Source organism: Rattus norvegicus, chromosome 1, assembly GCF_021556685.1.
Source record: "Rattus norvegicus strain SHRSP/BbbUtx chromosome 1, alternate assembly SHRSP_T2T, whole genome shotgun sequence".
NCBI classification, from domain to species: Eukaryota; Metazoa; Chordata; class Mammalia; order Rodentia; family Muridae; genus Rattus; species Rattus norvegicus.
In genome coordinates, this window is record NC_141534.1 from 61,437,656 (window position 1) to 61,458,156 (window position 20,501).

Sequence of the window (20,501 nt, forward strand, 5' to 3'; positions counted from 1 at the left end):
CTCCAAGAAATTAGGAATACCCAAATGAAGCAGTGTTCCTGTGCTCTATCAAGCAAGAAAACTCTCCTGGGACAGGACAGTATCTCTCCTGAGAAATGAGGGCTGGAGACAGCATCCAAAGAATAAGCAGCAGGCAGGCATAGACAGGTACCTTTGTGCTTTGTTCTACCCAGTTTGCTTTGTGTTGATTAGCTCTGTCTCTGGTATCCTTTTCTGCAAAATCGTTTCTGTCTTAACTTTTTAAGTACTGTATGATTCTTCCTCCACCATAATTTTTCTCCCTCTTCTAGATTTCTCCTCTTCCGAACAAGGACTCAATATGACTGATGTGTACCCCAGACTTCAGAGTTGTCCTGTTGACCCCATGCCTTTACCGGGACGGTATCACCACCGAAAGTAAAGGGTTCCCACAAGGTGAGGTCTAGAGGGCTATGGATTCATGCAATCTTCTAGGGGCAACTGATCCTTGCACATATGGCAATTAATCACAAGAGGTTTGGAACAAATTCTTATTTTGTCAAATGTAACGTCATTCTCCATTAAGCTTCAAAATAAATAACCAGCAAAGCCTTGTAATAAGTGATAGTGGTGTTGATAAAACAGTACTGCACCCGTGACATTGTAGGTCCTGCAACAGTGGAGGCACTGAGAGACATTGTATTTCATGCAACAGTGGAGGCACTGAGATAGCGAAGGTCCTTTTACATTCAAGATCATGCAACAGTGGAGGTCCTGAAAGAGTGGGCGGCCTGAGACATTGGAGATGGGATTGGTACAGTGGAGATCCTGAGACAATGCAGGTGTTGCAAGAATGGATGTCCTGCAACAGTGGAGTTCTTTGCACAGTAAAGGTCCTGCAATAGGGGTTGTCTTTAGACAGAGGATGTCCTGCTATAGTGGAATTCCTGTGATAGTTGAAGTTTTGAGACAATGTCAGACCAGGCACAATGGAGATGCTATGCCAGGAGAGGTTCTACACAAGTCGAGTTGGTGATAGAGTGGATGTTCTAAGACAGTGGAGATCTGGTGACAGTGGAGGTCCTGCCCCACTGGAGGTTCTGGAACAATCGAGGCCCTGAGACAGTGCAGTTGCTCGGACATTGGAGTTTATGCACCATTGTAGGTCATGTGAGAGTGGAGGTGATGGGACAGTAAAGGTGATGGGACAATGGAGGTTCTGTGACTGTTTTCGTGCTGCGATATTGGAGATCCTTCATCAGTGGAGGCCCTGGCACATTTGAGGTCCTGAAATATTGGGTGTCCTGCATTATTGGAGGTCCTCAGTCAGTGGAGATGGGCCTGGGACAGCTGAGATCTGGTAAAAATGGGGGTGTTTCCACACTACAGGTCGTGCAACAGTAAATGTCCTGATACAATGCAGTTGTTCCAACAATGTAGGTTCTGCAATAGTTGGTTTGCTAGAACAGTGAAAGTGGAGATCCTGCATCAACAGAGGTCCTTTGACAGGGAATGTCCTGCAACAGTGAACATCCTTCAACATTGGAGGTCCTGCAACAGTGGATGTCATGAGTCAGTGCCATTGAACTAACGGTGGAGGTCCAACAACAGAGGAATTATTGTGCCAGTAGAGGTCCTGCAAAAGTCTGGCTGCTAAAAGAGTACATCTTCTAAATTGGAGGTCCTGCAACAGTTAAGGTACTGCAACAGTATAAGTGTAGATACTGTGCATATCCTGTGCTAGTAGAGGTCTGCACATTGGTGTTGCTGAGACCGAGAAGGAGTTGAGACACTGAAGGTCCTGCCATAGTGGAGGTCCTTATAACAGTTGAGGTCCTGCAACAGTGGAAAAGCAGTGTCAATGGATAACCTGTGCTAGTAGAGTTCCTGCAGCTTGGAGATCCTGAGAAAGTGGAAGGGCTTAGACAATGGATGTCTTTTGACAATGCAGGTCCTTATAACCATGATATAGGAGGTCTTGCGACAATAGAGGTCCTTGAAACAGTTGAAGTGCTGTGACAGTGGATGTTCAGGGACAGTAGAATTCCTGTGCCAGTAGAGATCTCGCAGTTTGGAGGTACTGAGACTGTGGAGTTTCCTGACAGCCGAGGTACTACCACAGTGGATGTCCTGTGACAAGGGAGTTCTTAGGGTAGTGCAGGTTCTGGGACAGTGGAAGTACTGCTACAATGGTTATCAAAATGCATGGAAAGAAGCATCAAGGATGCCACCCAGACCAGACCATGGCAAATATAATGAAGATATTAATCCACCCCAAAATCATATTGCTTCACCAAGGAATTGAATCTGAGACACGTCTATACCTTCTCATAGAGCTCTTTGAAGTTCTACAGCTTTACAAATTCATCTGAAAGTCTGTGATAGTGGAGGCCTAAGACAATGTAAGACCAGCCACAATGGAGATCCTGTTCCAGTAGAATTTCTGAAAAAGTCTATGTGGTGATACAGTGGATGTCCTGAGACAGTGGAAGTCTGGTGACAGTGGAGGTCCTACACCATTAGAGGTTCTGGATCATTCGAGGTCCTGAGACATGCAGGTGCTCAGACAATGGAGTTCCTGCAACAGTGTAGGTCCTGTGAGAGTGGAGGTGCTAGGAAAGTGAAGGTGATGGAGAGTGTAGGTCCAGTGAATATTGTGTTCCTACAACATTGGAGGTCCTGCAACAGTTGAGGCTCTCATACGGTGCAGTTCTTCCAACTTTGCAGGTCATGCAACTGAATAGGTCATGGGAAAATTGAGGTTCTGGGACAGTAAGGGTGTTGGGAAAATGGAGGTGCTATGTCACCTGAGATCCTGGGACATTTGAGGTCCTGCAATATTGGAGGTCCTAAGACAGTGTAGATGACCTTGGAATAGTTGAAGTCTGCAATAAAGGGAGGCTCTGCACCAGTAAATATCCTGAGACACTGGAGATCCTGCAGTTTGCCTGGACAGTGAAGGTCCTACAAAAGTGGAGGTCCTGTGACAATGGAGGTCATGAATCGGTGCATTGGCACTGACTGTAGAGAGCCAGAAGCGGTGGACTGTCTTTGCCAGTAGAGGTCCTGCAAGATTCTAGCTGTTGTGAAAGTGGATATCCTACAACATTGGAGGGCTGGCATTAGTGAATGCTCTGAGGCAATGGAGATCCTGCAGGAGTTGGTTTGCTTGGACAGTGAAGGTGCTACAAAAGTAGAAGTCTTGCGTCAGTGGAGGGGCTTGGCAAAAATGGAGGTGCTGCCACACTACTGGTCAAGCAACAGTGAATATCATGAGACAGTGCATTTGCAGTGACAGTGGAGCTCCAGCAACTGTGGAATTTTTGTGCCAGTAGAAGTCCTGCAAATTCTAGCTGCTGAGAGGGTCTATGTCCTGCAACCTTGTTGGTCCTGCAACAGTTGAGGTACTGCAACAGTGTAAGTCCAGCTAGAGTGGATATCCTGTTATAGTAGAGGTCCTTTAAATTGGCCTTTGTGAGACAGTGGATGTCCTGTGATAGTGGAGGTCCTATGACATTGGAGAGGCTAGAACACTGGAGGTCATGCCAAAATTGCAGTTCTTATAGGGTTGAGGTGTTGTGACAGTGGAAATCTAGCGATAGTGGACATTCTGTAGGACAGTAGGGGTCCTACAATATAAAAGTCCTTGGACAGTGGAGGTACTGACACACTGGAGGTCTTGTGAGAATGGAGGTTCTTATAACAGCTGTGACACTGGAAGTACAGCAAATGTAAATGTCCTCTGATAGGAGAGCTCCAACAAACTGAAGTTGCTGAGAGACAGGAGGTCCTCCAACAGCAGTGGTCCTAAGACAGTAGAGATCCTGTAACAGTGGAGAGGCTGAGACCCTGGAGGTCCTTTGACAGTGGACTACTTTGTAACAATAGATGTGCTATGACAAGGGGGTTGTACAATAGTAGAGGTCCTTGTTATAGTTGAGGTACTACAACAGTGGAAGTTAGGGACAGTGACTTCCAGTGCCCGTAAAGGTCTTGCAATTTGGAGGGTCTGAGACAGAGGAGTTGCCTGACCACAGACGCCCTACCACAATATTGGTCCTTTGACTGTGGAGGTCTTGGGATAGTTCAGGTGCCGGGACAGTGGAAGTTCTGCTACAGGGGTTATCAAAGTGCATGCAAAGAACAAGCAATGGTGCCAACCAAACATGACCATGGCAAATATAATGAAGTTTTTCACCCACCCCAACATCATCTTGCTTCTCCAATTAGTCTGAGACAATTCTAATAACTTATCGTGAAACTGGTTGAAATTTTAAAGCTTTACAAATACATCTGAAAGTCTTTCCACCGAGAGGAGGAAGGAGCCAAGGAAATATTTAGGCAAATATTAGCAGGCTTTATCTATGGCTATGGGCATTGTATAAGTTCACAGTGACCTGAAACCAGATTATATTTTGTTAGAGAAGAACGGAAAAGTCAAAAGCATCGACTTTGGCCTTCAACTCAAGACAAACCTGGGCAAATGCTGAACTGGCAGCATGGTGCTTACCCTATTGGTGCACCTGATCTCTTCCTAGGACAACTTTATGGTGGTGCAAAAAAAAAAAAAAAAAAACAAAAAACAAAAAACAAAAAAACAACATATGGATCTTAGGAGTAGGCTTATATTTCACTGTTGTATTTGACTCTGTTGTCATACAACAGTTCAGAAGACAGGTTGTAGCAGCTGTGTACCCTGCTCACTGTGGGGTGTAAGAAGAGGCAGCTTAACCTCTTAATGTCAGCCCATAGTTTGGATTGACTTTTGAGTTTTGAGGTAAAATATTATAGATACATTGCATCAAAAAGGTATAGCCAGAACATGGGATCCTATTGCTTAATGTAACAGCAAGTTATACACAGGAATTGCTGCACAACACAGGCTCAGCAGCTTTGTCCAGTTACGGTCCCATTCTCTACCCTTGCTGATTTCCCTCTAGGACTAAATAGGAATAGAAGTGAACACAACATAGACACATTGTTCTCCTCATCTTCCAATGGCCTAGTGTCTCCCTATGATCATAAGGCTAGTCAAAGAGGAAACAAAGAGCCATTGGGCATGCCCTTCTTCTTTTCAGGACACTCCCGACAACACCCACAGCGAACAAAGCATACATACACACCAGAAGTGTCCTGTGTCTTCACTCGCCAATAAGCCACACTTAGAAGAGCTGTAACAACGAGAAAACAGAGGACAACCTACTTTCCTGCTGTCTCTCAGCAGAGAGCAGGACATTCCCCAGCTGGGGATTTCCCAGAGGCATTAAAGGATGAACCAATTCCAATGGGAAAATTTACTGATGAAGTTGTGTTGCTGCTTTCCTTCAAGAATGAAACCTTACAAGGGGGTGGAGGAAGAGTTTTCTCCCAGAAATGAGGCCAAGGGAGATTGTCCAGAGAACACGCAGATGGAAAAACCCATGCGCATTTGTACTTTGTCCTTCCCAATATGCTCTGTGCTCAATCTTCCTCTGGCTCTGTTTTCCAGTTCCCCATAATTCTTACCTTCTTATATCCTCTAAGTATTTTATGATTCTTCCCCCAACCCAAGCCTTCTCCCTCTTCTGGATTTCTTCTCTTCCCAGCAAGGACTCAATATGACTGCTGTGTAGCCCACTCTAGAGCGTGGTGCAGCTGAATGCATCCATTCACCTGAAGTTCATCACACTCTAAAAACACCAGCTTCCACAAAGTGAGGTGGAGAGTGGTATGAGCTCATGAAGTCTTCCATAGGTTACTGGTCCTAGCACACACGGCATTTATCACAGGAGCTATATAACAAATTCTTATGCTTTCAAAGGTAGCATCACATTTCATTCAGCCTCAAATCTAATAACCAGCAATGACTTTGAAAAATTGAAATTACAGTTGCTGCAACAGTGCAGATCCTGTGAAGAGGTAGGTCCTGCGACAGTGGAGGCACTGAAATAGTGCCGGTCCTGTGAGAGTGAAGGTCCTTTGAAAGTGGAGGCACTGAGATCGTGGAGGTCAATATACCTACAGGGGAGGTGCTGCAAAATTGAAGGTTCTGCTACAGTGGAGGTCCTGCTAAATTGGAATTGCTGATACAGGGGTATTCCTGTCACTGTAGAGATCCTGTGGCAGTGAAGTTGCAGAATCATGAGAGATCTTGCTTCAGTTGATGTCCTGAAACACTTTAGTTGCTACGGGTGGTGCTATGACAGTGGAATTCCTGAGATAGTGGTGGTTATAGGACAGTGGGTGTCCTGAGACAGTTGTAGTGCTCCTACAGTGGAAGTCCTGTGACAGTGGAGGTCCCGCAATAGTAGTGTTGCTTGGACAGTCCAGTTCTTGGACAAAGGAGGTCCTGTGACACTTGAGATGCTGAGACTCTTGAGCTCCTGAACAGTAGAAGTGCTGTGATAATTGAAGTGCTGAGAAACTTGTGGTCCTGTAACAGTGGAGTTGACACACAGACAGTGGACTTCCTGAGGTAGTGGTGGTGCTTAAACAGTGGATGTCCTGTGACAGAGGAGGTCCTGCAATAGAGGAAGAACAATATATGCTGGCTGATGACCCAGAGCTTCCAGAAAATAGACCACCAACCAATATATATCAGAGGATGGCATTATTTGAAACAAATGGGATGGAAGGCCCTTGGTCCTGTGTAGATGTGATGCTCGAACATAGGAGGAGGCTGGAGTCGTGGGTTTCAAAAAGTTGGGTGAGTTTAGGAGCAGAATCATAGTGGCAAAATGGAGGGAGGAGGGAGAAGATGTAGGAGTGGGCATTTGTGGATTGGCACCTAGAACGTGGGACATCATTTGAGATGTTAAAAACAGTGGAAATGATAAGGTTTACACTGTCTAACACAAACCTAAGGGATACTACATAAGGAACACAAAAACCACAGGTGCTCACCAACATTCAGATAAAATTTGGCCTTTGGCGGTCTACTCCAAAGAAACTATTCCAAGAACACTGTTTAGTTTTTTCAAACAAAGTTTAAAACTCTTAAGTGTACTCTCAAATCTGTCCTAATTCGCATAAATCGGTCAAAACTGTTGGCTTTGTAAATACTTCTATCTTGTCCCAATAGTCACATGCTGGTCATCCCAAAAACAAGATACTTGTCAAGGTCGGAGTCAATCAACATGGGATCCTTGTTCCAACTGGGCATGCAGACCCTCAGCTCACCTTCAGTTTCTCACACACACACACACACACACACACACACACACACACACACAGACACACACACACACACACACACAGAGAGAGAGAGAGAGAGAGAGAGAGAGAGAGAGAGAGAGAGAGTTCTTATCATCTACTTTCTAATGCATATTGTGCGCTCTTGGAGTTGAGCACAGAGACTTGCACATGTAAACCAGTCCTGTACACCTAGGAACATTTTCTGATCAGTATTTTCTCTTCTTTATGCAGTTCTTAAATTATCTTTAAGAGAAAGTAGGGCATTGACCTACCATGAAATCTTGGACCTAAAGGTACATTTTAATACAAAGCTTACATATCACTTACAGATGACTCTAGTAGGAAGTACATTAAGTTCAGAATCATTCAATCAGAAACCTTTAATGTATATCCACCATTCTCACTGCCTTCACTTAACCTCATGTTTGGACCACTGTTCCTAGCTGGAGATTCCTGTTTATCTCCCAGAATAATAGGGAGGCTCCATGCTCTAGTGGTACAGCAGATTCAAGGTGGGACTTTTGGGTGACATTACAGTGAATATCAGGGACTGCCCCACAGAGGCAGGTAGTGGCCCTTTCTTTCTTCCTGGGGAAGCAGTATCTACATTGTCCTGAGCATAGAAGGATCCTCTCATTCTAGCAGATATTGTGGATGACACAAGGAATGTGAATAGATTATGAGATCACTTTTCCACATTTCTTTCTGAGGCAGAGACCCTTGAGACCCTTGGCTCAGGAGTAACAGTTCCAGATAGCAAGGTGAGGTCAGTGTGGGCCCTGTGTTCACCTATGAATAGTAATTTATGTTAATCACCGAATCTTTAAAACTTACAGCATGTGGGAGAAAAGTCTCCCAGGAGTCTCAGCTAAAACTAATCAGTGAGTTTTTAAGAACAAGAACAAGTAGGAAATTTAAATTCATGTGATTGCTACAAATAAAGCAAGATACTGTCACTAGATCACGTTTGTGTAAGGGCCCTGACGACATACACAACTTTAGATGTGAAGTGCTCAGCTAGCATGCTTCGTGGCATGAACCCAAGACAGAGCTTCTCTGTGTCTCATCACCTCTGAAGCATGGTCCACAAACAATGGCAACAAACCTTCTCTTCCTCAGAGTTCCAAGTTACCTTTACTGTTAGTGATAGTTTCCACAGTTAACTAACCTCTACTGGATAGACAGGTTTGACTAACCTTCTCTGAGCTTCTCCCAACCATGTACACATGGTACATTCCTCTGTACATGAGGCCTGTTCCTCTCACGCCTGCTGTTCTCCTTCCCAGATTAGAAACTGGATACCTTTCAAGCCTACATTCTTAAGTCATCTATCAACTTTGGGTACATGATAAGCACAACATGACATTGGGTGCCAAATAACACTTTCCTACCTGACAATGAATATGGTCCAGGGGTACCAAACATGGAAACTGGTCTGGTAAGGTCAGGTAACCCCCATGCTATCTCCATGTGGAGATGAAGATTGACACACCTTCCCAAGCAGACTTTCTCAGCAGTCTCAGCCAACACAGAGGTCCTTTGCTGAGCTTCCTTACTCCCAGTGACTGATGAGAGTACATGAGAAGATGCCTGATTTCTGGAAAGCGCTGGGCCCCATGACCCACAGTAGCAGCAGCTTCTGATCACAGGTGATTTCAGGAACTGAAAATGCCTAATGTTCCTCTGTTGATTTGAATATGCTCAGCCCAGGGAGTGGGACTATTTGCAGATGAGCCCTCATTGGATAGGTGTAGCCTTGATTGAGGAAGTGTGTCACTGTAGATGTGACCCTTATCTTTCTTGTCCTAGCTGCATGAAAATCAGTTTTCTAGTAGCAGCCTTCAGATGATGATGTAGAACACCCAGCTCCTCCTGTACCATGTCTGCCTAGATGCTGCCATGCTCCCACCTTGATGATAATGAACCAAACTGCTGAACTTGTAAGCCAAACCCAAAGCAGTGCTCTTCTTATAAGATTTGCATTGGTCATGGTGTCTGTTATTAGCAGAAAAACACTAAGTAAGTCACTTTCTACCACAGATTATGAGGTTAATTGAGTGATGTCATCACCTGAGGAGACATGGCCTCTTATTAAGGTTCTAATCTCCTAAGTAATTGCAGGCTCTCTTCTGGCCTAGGCATTGGCTATAATATTAATCTTCCCAGTGTCTTTTTCTCTGTAAACTATACATTTTACATTTCTCTTTGCCCCATTTGCTCCTTTTCATTGAAGACCTATAACCTCAGTATAACAGAGGCCATACTGGGCTCTCTTCAAATTTTCATCGAAGGCTGGAGTGGTGGGTTTCCAAAAGTTGGGTGAGTTTAGAAGCAGCATTATAGTGGCAAAATGGAGGGAGGAGGGAGAAGATGTAGGAGTGGGCATTTGTGGATTGGCACCTAGAACGTGGGACATCATTTGAGATGTTAAAATCAGCGGAAATGATAAGGTTTACATTGTCTGACCCAAAACTAAAGGATACTACATATGGAAAAAAAAAACCCACAGGTACTCACCAACAAGCAGATAAAATTTGGCCTTTGGCGGTCTACTCCAAAGAAACTATTCCAAGAACACTGTTTAGTTTTTTCAAACAAAGTTTAAAACTCTTATGTGTACTCTCAAATTTGCCCTAATTCACATGAATCGGTCAAAACTGTTGGCTTTGTAAATACTTCTATCTTGTCCCAATAGTCACATGCTGGTCATACCAACAACAAGATACTTGTCAATGTGGGAATCAATCAACATGGGATCCTTGTTCCAACTGGGCCATGCAGACCCTGAGCTCACCTTCAGTTTCACACACACATACACACACACACACACACACACACACACACACACAAACACACATAACACACACACACACCACATACAGAGAAAGAGAGAGACAGAGACAGACAGACACACAGACACATAAACACACACACATGCGCGCACACACACACACACACACACACACACATGGACACACCCACCCATGAGAGGAGGAGAGGTAGAAAGAGAGAGAGTGAGAGAGAGAGAGAGAGAGAGAGAGAGAGAGAGAGAGACAGACAGAGAGAGAGAGAAGGGCGTGCTTATCATCTACTTTCTAAGGCATTTGTGTGCTATTCGCGTTGAGCACCGAGACTTGCACATGTAAACCAGTATTGTACACCAAGGAACATTTTCTGTTCTGTATTTTCTCTTTTCTATCCAGTTTTTAGGATATCTTTAAAAGCAAGTAGGGCATTGTCCTACCATGAAATCTTGGACCTAAAGGTACATTTTAATACAATCTTACATGTCACTTACAGATGACTCTAGTAGGAAGTACATTAAGTTCAGAATCATTCAATCAGCAACCCTTAGTGTGTATACATCATTCTCACTGCCTTCACTTAACCTCATGTTTGGACCACTGTTCCTAGCTGGAGATTCCTGTTTATCTCCCAGAATAAAAGGGAGTCTCTGTGCTCAAGTGGAACAGCAGATTCAAGGTGGGACTGTTGGGTGACATTACAATGAACATCACGGACTGTCCCTCGGAGGGAGGACATGGCCCTTTCTTTCCTCCTGGGGAAGCAGTATCTACATTGTCCTGAGCAGGGAAGGATCCTCTCATTCTAGCAGATATTGTGGATGACACAAGGAATGTGAATAGATTATGAGATCACTTTTCCACATTTCTTTCTGAGGCAGAGATCCTTGAGACCCTTGGCTCAGGAGTAACAGTTCCAGATAGCAAGGTGAGGTCAGTGTGGGCCCTGTATTCACCTATGAATAGTAATTTATGTTAATCTCCAAATCTTTAAAACTTACAGCATGTGAGAGAAAAGTCTCCCAGGAGTCTCAGCTAAAACTAATCAGTGAGTTTTTAAGAAGAAGAACAAGTAGGAAATTTAAATTCATGTGATTGCCACAAATAAAGCAAGACACTGTCACTAGATCACCTTTGTGTAAGGGCCCTGAGAACATACACAACTTAAGATGTGAAGTGCTCAGGTAGCATGCTTAGTGGCATGAACCCAAGACACAGATTCTCTGTGTCTCATCACCTCTGGGCTCTCTTCAAATTTTCATCGAAGAAATTTGTTTATTACTTTTTAATTTAGCCTCAGGTAGGTTTGTACGATGTGGGCGGAAGGAAGCCACATTTTTGTAAAAGCATCATACAAATTATCCCAGACCATTTACAAATATTATTGCCTTCTGAATCCCCTTGTCCTCGGCTTCCACATTCTGAATACGTCTTGGCACTCCTGACTCCCAAGCTCCTGCCAGTATACCCCATTAAACTCTTCTTAGAGCATTGGGACACTTCTAGTTCAAAGTTCTGAATTCTTGCATATTTTTCAAAACAAGTAACAAGCACAAACTGGCATGGTCAGGTATCACACAGCTCTATTACATCCCCTTCTGCATTAGTTACCTTTGTATTTCTGTGACAGAAATGCCATGAGCACAGCAAACTATAAAACATGTAGGCGATTAGTGATCCTATTTCACAGACCACCTGTTACCATAGGTTAAGTTCCATGACTACAGGGCACGGTGGAAGGAGCAGGAAGCAGAGGACTCACATCTGGAATCACAAGTACAAAGCAGAGAGTGCACAGGGAGTGGTGCAGAGCACTAAAACCTCAAAGCCCAGCCCCACTGGCATTCTTTCTCCAGCAAGGGCACACCTCCTGAGTCTTCCCAAACAGAGTCACGAACTGGGAAAGGAGTACTCAAATGCCAGAGACAGTGGAGGATAGCTCATGCAAAATGTCATGGTGATTCAGGAATTCGAATCAGTAACAGAGAGAACCTTCACTCTGGGTCAATGTGTGTTGCTGCAAAGCCAGCAAGCTGCTCTCCCTCCTCTTGAACATAAGATGTGGATTAAGTAAAAATGTAAACAAGCATCTCCATGGAAAATCAACAGCCCTGTTAATCTGGTAATACTTATAGGATAATTCCAGAGGTTCTGGATACTGAAATCAGAGAAGAAGCCAACACAAACTCAAACCGTTTAGTCTATAGGAATAAAAATACCACAGAAGCCAAAATGGGTAACGATATGGAGCAAACATTCACTCACTCAGCAGATAAAATTACACCTAGCCCTTACTCACAGACCTACTTCATAAACAGTGTACATTCTGCTGGTACCTACTCAACACAATCCTAAATGCTACAATCAAACCAAATGGTTTCTTACTTTGTGGAGTATGACTTAAAAACACTGAAGTACTCTGAAGGAGGTTAATGGAAACTTCTCAGGGCCTGGGGAAGATGGCTAAGGGAGTACAGATTAACAAAGCAACACAACCCAATTTCCCCACCAGCAAGCAGAAACCGGCCTGATGTCAGTTGCCAATTCCTGAGGGTTTAAGAGAAGCCTACAGACTGGAAGGACTGAGGTAGGTGAGATTAAAGTACAGTTACACTGAATGCTCACTTGAGGAATGGGAAGGGTAGCAACTGGAAAATGCTCTGTGTGTGTGTGTGTGTGTGTGTGTGTGTGTGTGTGTGTGTGTGTGTTCCATGCATGTGTTTCTGTGTGAGTGTGGTTGGGTTGTTGCTGTTGTGTGCTTAATTTGAGACAGAGTGTTACCACAAACTGAAGCTGTCCTAAAACTCACCCTGTACACAAGGGTGGTTTGGACAGTAAAGAGACCTTCTCTCTCCTGAAAGGGGGATTAATGATGTGTAGCACAAGCTATGTGTGAATGTAAATTTCAAAATCTGAAGATTTTATAAATCTCCTTTGGCTTGCTTTAACAATGCTGGTGATTATAGCAATACATGGTACACTGAGGACAGAACAGAATATATAGTGTGAGGTTTTGAGATGGTTCAGAGGTGAAAGGAATAGCTGATGATCTGAGTTTAGTTCCAGAGGCACTGTTAATAATCAAACACAAATGTAGCCGACTTTTATCCTGTGTAAAAATCCGTCAGGGCATCCAGTCAGAGATTTAAGTATTTTTGGTGTTGTGATGCTACACAATCATAAGACTGATTCCTGTGGAACAGGCTTGTGAAGCAGACAGTAATCAACAGGACACGAGAAAACCTACAGAGCAGGAACTAGAGAGAAAGCTCAGGATTTCAGAGCACTGGCTGCCTTTGCAGAGGACCTTCACTTGTTTTTCAACACTTCCAAGTCAGCTCACAGTCATGTGCAACTCAAGATCTAGAATATCTTACCCTCTTCGGGTTTTGTGGGCACTACATAACACACACAGTGCACATATACTCATGTACACCCTTGTTGGATGACCATAATCTAACCACAGCAGGGACAGAGCTCGCCACCCTCAAGCTTGCAAATTTGAAGGAGGAAGCCTTCTTGTTAAAAGCACTGGAGAACAGCAGGCACAAGGACACCTGACTCACACATTCCACCCGAGATCTTGAGATGGAAGCCACACATAACTCTGGCCTTCTCACTGAAGAGAGGTCATCTTTGGATAAGGAGCTTTCATCTGATCCTGTTTTCCTCTTGGATCCCATTACAGAAAAGCATTTGTGTTTGTCCAAGTCTGCACAGGTTCCCAGCACCCTTCCTAGTCATGTCTGACAAATCCATATGGAAACCACTGTGTAACTGGAGTCCTAGTCTATAGCATCTCTCTCCTTCATGCTACCCTCCTTTTATACTGCAGATTTCATAGGAAATCATATTCTTTGTGTACTTACAAATCCCATGTTGTTTACATGTGTCTAATGTTTCTTCCTCAGCATGCTTGCCTGGAGACAGGGCTGGATGCAGGTATTCTGTAGACAAGGCAAGATGCAGCTGCTCTGGGAGCCATACGACACCAGCATCACAGCTGTACTTCAGTGTATGCATGGCATGCATTCACAAAGAAGACTGTAGCCCCATGGGCAGGTACATCCACAGGGTACTAAGGAGAGGGACGTGATTGATACTGTTGATGCTGCATTTCCTCTTTGTTCTGACTGTTTTAACTGGAATTGCCCCCACACGAAAAATTCCTAAGATATCTGACAGCCACACACAGATGCACATGCAGGTAAAACACAGTGAAAGTGTCTATGATTTGACTAGGGCACTAGGGACTACTTACATCACTTTTCCAGTGATGGCACTGCAGAGATCAGACAGTAGTTAAATTTGAAAGCTCATCACATTCAACTTCTTCCTGTGCTCCTAACACACCTGATCCCCACACACTAAGAACTGGCAGACCCTTTAAGCTGCTGCTGTACATTCACACCCTGCCTCCCTGGACTCTGGACTCTTCCTCCTGATGCTCTGCTCCCAACTGCCTTGCACCTAGCATTTTACTCCTTTATTTTTATTTCTTGTTCCCACTTCCTGCATGTGTTCTGAGTGGGTCAGCTATGGGTAGGATCACGAAATATGTGGCTGTACACACACACACACACACACACACACACACACATACACACACACACACACAGAGAGAGAGGTACCAATTTAAGACAAGGCAGACTGTTTATCTTCAGGGGATACAATGCCTTCAAGTATTTGGACACTGAAAAAAGAGCAGTACACTTCAAAACAAAAATCGAAGGAAAATAAACAACTGGAGTGGCAGTGGAGGTTGTGTCAGAAGAGCCTGTGAGAAGGTGAAGGGTACACTGAACACCCAGCCAAACAGGAAACATCTGCATCTGAACTGTGCAGCCTCCACCCTGCAGTGTGGCATGCTGTGGGGGTGTCTGAGAAACCATATCTCATCACCTGAGTTTGCACGTATTTAGACCAAGTCTTTGGGTGTTGCAGGTGACTACTATATCTATAGATTAATTAAAATTAATATGGATGAATTTATCATGCATAAACAGTACAACAAAGTTGTCCAGACCCAACTGTTGGATGTATCATTAATGGATTATTCCTTAAATACTTCTGATCACGAGGATGAAAAATTTAAGATTAATCTCTGTTCCACTAGTGGATGACTCACTAAATGTGCACCACACTGGAGGGGACCAACCATCAAAGGAAAGCTACCGTTCTTTTAATCTTTTGCAACTGTAGTAGCCTATGCAAAGCAAACACTCACATGTGTCTCATCAGTCAATCAGTCTTCAGGACAGAGATTACCTATGCCAATCTCAGGGTCAGAACAGCATTTTCAGTTTACAATTCAACTAACTTTTTTTCTTTAACCTGCACCCAGGATCCAAGAAAATGCATCAAAACAGCATTTACCTGCCCACACTGAAACACCATTAATGAACAGAGAACAAGAAATGGTAGAAACAGCATCAGCAAGGAGACAGTCAACAGTCAGGTTGCGAAGACTCCTTCACATACTGCAGAGACAAGACAAGTCAGCCTCAGCAAGGCATGGCCGGCTACCAACATGCACCCCATCGCTCTGAGCCCATCAGCTCCAGACCTGAGGACTACCAGGGAAGCAAGCTTTACACTCGAGACTCTTTTATCTTTTGGTCAGTAAGGTGCCTTGGAAAGTAGCTGGGAAGCAGAGTTTACAGAGAAAGTCACAGAAACAGTTCAGCCTTAAAAATCAAAATCTGATCCCTTCAAAGCCGTGTGTCTGTGTGTGTGTGTGTGTGTGTGTGTGTGTGTGTGTGTGTGTGTGTGTGTGTGTGTTTGTAGGGGCTCATAAGACATAGGTGGTTTGGAAAATCAAGGAGAGGAAGGATTTATTGAGAAACTGAGATGGTGGGGAATGAAGGGTGGATGTTGGAAGGAAGCTAGAGCATGGTGGGATTTTAATAGCCAAAGAAGTGAAATTCGTATTTAATTCCCTGAAGACAACTGGTCCAGGTGCAGTGTTCCTGGTGGTGGCTCAGTGCTCCAGCTGTGGATTCAGGGAACTTAGAACATCATACTGAAAATAATCTCTCAGACTACAGAGTCAAATTCCTGCAGGTGCTCCAGTCTCATCAGAGAAGAAATTAAGTCCCTACTCCTATGGATCCTCTCATTTTTGTCATTCTCTCCTGCAGGAGATTCAGTCCTTCCTCTGAGGGTGCTACTCATTCCTGCAGGTGATTTAGACACTCTTGAAGGGAATTCTGTCTCCAGATTGGGATGCGGACCCTCCTGCAGAGAATTAACTCTCTAAATCTTCTCACAGAGTATGTGTGACTACTTGGAGACAGCATTATCTGCACTTCTAAACTCTGATTGGTAAAGATAACCCACAGTATGAGTTTGAAAACCTCTGAGTTATATACTGAGTAATGAAATCCTATGAGTTCTATACTGTTGATTTCTAAATGTATTCAGTTGATTATGAATTATTCTACAATATTTTGATGAAATATACTTACTTACTAGATTTCAAACAAAAATAGAAGCTATAGTTAAAAGGTTAGTGTGTGTTTGGCCAAATTATTTACAAATTATTTTTGATTTTTATAAAAGTTGGTGTATGACATAGAAATTTTCCCTATTTTGTTTTGTTTACTGCTAGGATATAGAAATGCTTTATTTCTGCTGACAGAGCTTATATTCATTGGTCTTCTATAACTCACTGTTCAGTGCTAAACTTTAGCAGATTCCTTAGGGTCTCTGCCATTTATAACAGGATTCCATCTACAAGTCGAATACCTTGTTTTTCCTTTCTGATGAGATGCCTTTTTTTCAGTTTTCCCCCGTAAATGACAGAGCTATACTGTGAGAACAATGATGGACAGCAGTGCCAGAAAGACCTGGGACACATTTACAAAGTCTGGTCCAATTAGAATGGGGCATGGTGAGATAGTTCTGTCAGGTTTGCTCTGACCCTATGAGTCTCTCTTCACTACCTTCACTTGGACAAGTTGTAACCCAATTAATATGGTGAAGGATGAAGTCCTTGACACTTAGTATGTGACAATGCCTTCCACGTGATCCATTCAAGGAAACCTGAAAGGTGGGCTCTCTTGTAATGACATTGGTGTCCTTATGAAAGGGACCCTAAAGTCACAGACACTTGAAGGGTGCAGAGAGAGACCACAGGGCACCAAGAGGAACCAGCTACCTACAAACGGAGGAGAACTGGAGCCAACTCTTGGACCCCAGTCCTCCAAACGGAAGCCAACAGAAACCTCTGCTCAGTTCTGCCTGCAGCCCACAAACACTAGAGTGTGCATTCTTGGTGTGCTCCAGAGCCTGAAAGTCGCTGCTCTAACCCCAGTTCTGTCATGGTGTGGATGGAAGTCTTGTCTATCTTGGGGTGGATGGAAGTCTATCTCTCAAGGTGAGGTAAAGTGGTCCTGAGTTAGGTGCCAAGGTCCAGTCCCAGGGGGAAGCTTCCCGATAGCTAAGCTTGAGCTTGAAGCAGGCAGAGCTGTGCTCTCCTTAAGGAATGTAGCACTAGTTGCCAGAATAGAGGTTTCTTCTTTCAATGTACACTTAGGCAAATTTCAAAGATCCAAAATGCTGGCTGTGGTTCTCACCAGTTTGCTTGGAGTATGCCCACAGAGTTCCTTGTCTGCTCCTGGGAATCCAAGCCTTGTCCTCGCAGGGGCTGGTCATGCACTCATCTGACTTCTTTGGTCAGGAAGCACACCTGCTAAAAACTGAATTTTAAGAGGCAGATAAGATCAGAGAAAGGACTAAAAGAGCTCAAGGGGCTAGAGTCCCCATGTGAACAATAATGGCAAGCAACGAGAGCTTCCAGGGAATAAGCCACTTCCCAAAGACTATACATGGCCTGACCCTGGGCTCCAACCTCATAGGTAGCAATGAATAGCCTAGTAAGAGCACCAGTGGAAAGGGAAGCCCTTGGTCCTGCCAAGACTGAACCCCCCAATGAATGTGATTGTTGGGGGGAGGGTGGTAATGGTGGAGGATGGGGAGGGGAACACCCATAGAGAAGGGGAGTGGGAGGGGTTAGGGGGATGTTGGCTCAGAAACCAGTAAAGGGAATAACAATCGAAATGTAAATAAGAAATACTTAAGTTAATAAAAAAAAGACATAGAGACAGGAGGAACTGAATCCTGAACATTTGTGTAGGAAGTTTGGCTTGGATGGATCAAGTATCAGAAGGACCATGAATTCCTATGGCCAAATTAGCTAGGGCTAAGTTTATACCAAGAGAGCTCCTTGAAATACCTGATCTGCAGTTTGTGCTCCCTTCTACAAGCAATGACTCAGTTGAATATAAGTGACTAAATCCAGGTTACTTAGTTGGCTGCTAAGTGTAAATCTACTTTTACCTGTATTTAAACATACGGTTCACATCCCCATTAAATGGAAAAGCCCCAGTGGTATTTGTTATAAAGGTGCTCACATAATAAGTTTTTGCCAAGAAATTTTCAGTAACTCATGTAAAAATCTATATGGAGAATGCAGTATAGTACAGTCAAATCACAGGCTTTATAATCCTATATTTAAAGTTTGATATGATTACAAATATTAAAGCAGGACTATTTTAAATAGTCTAATATATTTAATTTAGAATTAATCTGTTTTTCAATGAGCCAATCAGCCGTAATGTAGGTTAGCTTGTTTCCTAAGTCATGTGTTTTAAGAGGCGTATCAGTCTACCAGCTAAATTTGAAACACCTTTTACAGGATTGTATTATTTAGGTACCAGGAATATTAAAGAAGATGAAAAGAATAGGAAAGTGAAAATGATTTAGTAAGCATTAAGTTTTATGGATGCATAACAGCTTAAATCTTGATGAGATATGTGTAAGATAACTAGTAGGGGGAGCATAAGTAAAGGAATGATCCTATCACTGCCTCTAAAACATAAAATGCATTCCTACAGTTATCTGAACTCCATTGACTACGGAAGTCAACGTAAAACACACACACACACACACACACACACACACACACAAGAGGCAGATAAGATCATCTTTCTCATTATGTTCACAGCATAGACTTCTTTATTTGTTTGTCTGTTTTTGTTTTTTAATTTTTTATTAGATACATTTCTTTACTTACACTTCAAATGTCATTCCCCTTCCCGGTTTCCTGTTCATAAATCTTAGGTGGGGCTGCTGTAAGGTTCAGATTCTTTGCTTGGGAGCCATTACCACACATGATGTTTATACTTTTGTTCACTTTTATCAATCTATTTTTCTGCGGTGTGCTCTAAGAGGGCAATGAGTAGGGTTACATAGTTATTGGTATTAACAGCTGTACAAACAAATCCTACTCAGAATGGAGTCTGCTGATGTTCAGAATAAGGAGGTGCCAAGTCAGGGGACCTTGATGTGCTGATGCAGCAAATGAGAGTCCACAGAGGTCCCAAGCAGGAGATGGAGGAAGGAGCCATAAGGACAGTTGGGAGAAAACGGGTCAACTTCCCTAAGATTCGGAAAAGAAGCAGTTGGTCTCCATCCCGAAGGAACTCAAGCTAAGACTCACAAAATAGTGCTACTAAGCCAACCCAAATTCTCTTATTTTTCTCACATCCCTGAGAGAAGAAAGGGGTGGTTTCAAACTCCATGGGCTCCCCTCATACTCACTGGAATTCGATGCTGAAACTGCCATAACCTCCATTCGCAAAAATCTCCTCAGGAACTAATGAAGGGCGTGGCTAAGTCTGAGAGAGGAGGGGCAGGTATCGTTCTTTGGCCACTCATGCGCGCGCATGAGATCTATGCCCATACACTGAAGTTTTCCAGGCTACCTTTCAGGATCCTTCGCATTTACAGTGTTTGTAAAATACAAATCAATTTACTGTGGCATTGAATACCCATCTCACCTAGAGGCATCACTTTCCCAGCCCACTGGCGATCCTGCCCCCTGAGACTTGTAATGGAGGAGGCCCGTCCCCTTCCTCTCTACCATCTCAGGAGAGTCTACCACACAGACAATGTCTTATAGGGTCCTTCAATCAGGCCCCGCAGGTTCTGTGTTCATTTCTCACACTTTAACATTTATCCACACTTGTGGTCTGCTGATGTCTCCTGATCTGCCATCCTGTTCTGTATGTGACTGTCTGTGATCACAGGGTGAGTAGGGGCAGTACTATCTACATACTGTTTAAAACGTTTAGGCAATCTCAAGACTGGCACTTACCTCCCAGCGCTGTGAGTGAACAGGTTGAAAAAAATTCTTATACAAACACAATCACCTGACACTTTAGGAGATGAAAATTTCTTCTGCCAAGTCAATCAACCAACCTATTCTGCTTAATTGTATCATAAATTCATGAGTATAACTGTTTCTGAAATCACTTTATTACCTGGGAATGGGCAGAGGAAGACTCATGTAGGATTTGGCAGAAAATGAAGTGGTACAGAGACCAGGGGCCACAGCAGGCCAGAGCCACAAATCCCACACAGGACAGGGAGCACAAGAAGACATGGTCCTGGGTCAGCACCAAATCTAGTTTCTAAGGGATGTCTCTACAGAATTAAAAAAAAGCAAATTAAAATATAGAAATACAAACAGTAATTCCAACATATAAGATCTGTTCTTCCAAA

At 43.6% G+C, this 20,501-nt stretch overlaps 1 long non-coding RNA gene across 1 annotated transcript; it reads right to left on the reverse strand.

Annotated features, from left to right (window-relative positions):
• Positions 1-625: 625 nt before the first annotated feature.
• LOC148007073 (uncharacterized) lies at positions 626-19,595 on the reverse strand. The gene is made up of 3 exons (XR_015646168.1): positions 19,539-19,595; positions 17,513-17,635; positions 626-6,458 (listed from the first exon to the last, which is right to left on the reverse strand). It is a non-coding gene; the product is annotated as an uncharacterized LOC148007073 (long non-coding RNA).
• Between the last annotated feature and the right edge of the window lie 906 nt (positions 19,596-20,501).